A 1,245-nucleotide genomic window follows, 5' to 3' on the forward strand; every position below is an offset into this window, starting at 1 on the left:
AGTCAGCAGCAACATTAATAGTAGCCAGAGTTTAAACTTTGTGCTTAGTTCAGTATTTTTAATGCCCCTGTTTGGAACCTGCCTGGATAGCTGTGAATGTTAAAGCACCACTTCTGGGATGGAGATGTGTGCCAGGTCCATGTTGAATCTGCCTGGTTGATTAATGATGAGGGTTGTTATGACGACCAGTGTGCATGTGTTTTTTTGGTGGTTTCACACATCTGACTAGATCAGTACCAGTATGGTACCCAAGTCCCACCTCAGTTATATGATCTCCAAACATTTGAAAACTTTTGCTCACTTTCACATGAATAGCACTACATGCAGACAGTTGCAGTACATATATCCCATCTCTAGGGGTACCAGCAGAAAGGGCATGCATCCACCCCTTAAATTAACTGTGCCAAATCCGTTCATAACCACACCGACCCTGAACTGATGCAGCATAAATACAAAAGAAGCAAGCAGCACTTTGTAATTTCTTTGCTTGTTTTTCTTTGTTTACAAGACTTAGGGTCATGCATTGCTGACTTTGTAACATCAGTGTATAGTAATATCAGTGATCCTGAAGGAATGGAGACAGCAGCATTAAAGGTGCTGCATGATCAGTGACTGTAATGACATGGGGCATGCCACAGGGCATTCTTAATCCTGATAAAACAGAGATCAGACTCCTTTCTACACCAACCTACATTGTGCCTGCCTCCACTGCAATTCTTATAATGGACATTCCTTGTATTATGAATGCTTGCATGATGATTCTGGTCTACTGCTACATAACAGTGATTGTAGAATAAACTGCACCATGGATAATACATTAGAGATGAGGCTATTTGAATTCAATATGTGCCTCCCTATGAATACAGTGTTAGTAAAGATGGTAGAACAGCTAGCAGAAACTTCCTGGCAAATTAAAACTGCTGTGGGTACCGGGCGTGAGTCGTGCTTCGGTAGCTCAGTTGGTAGAGCACTTGCCCGTGAAAGGCAAAGGTCCCGAGTTCGAGTCTCGGTCGGGCACACAGTTTTAATCTGCCAGGAAGTTTCATATCAGCGCACACTCCTCTGCAGAGTGAAAATCTCATTCAGCTAGCAGAAACATTCTCAATAGCTAATTGAATAGTAGCAGCTCTTACTCAGTCTACTTTTACAACAACAACAGTAGGCCACATCGTTAAGTGAGCAGCCCACAAGCCATTTCTGGGTTTCTGCCCATTGTGTTTGCACCCTCCAATGTGGCCAAGTTAG

General features: G+C 43.0%; 1 non-coding gene across 1 annotated transcript; it reads left to right on the forward strand.

Moving 5' to 3' along the window:
- Nucleotides 1-943: 943 nt before the first annotated feature.
- On the forward strand, nt 944-1,018 carry Trnas-uga (transfer RNA serine (anticodon UGA)). Its single transcript has one exon. It is a non-coding gene; the product is annotated as a tRNA-Ser (tRNA).
- Nucleotides 1,019-1,245: the final 227 nt, after the last annotated feature.

The sequence above is a fragment of the Schistocerca nitens genome, chromosome 3 (assembly GCF_023898315.1).
Source record: "Schistocerca nitens isolate TAMUIC-IGC-003100 chromosome 3, iqSchNite1.1, whole genome shotgun sequence".
Lineage (NCBI taxonomy): Eukaryota > Metazoa > Arthropoda > Insecta > Orthoptera > Acrididae > Schistocerca > Schistocerca nitens.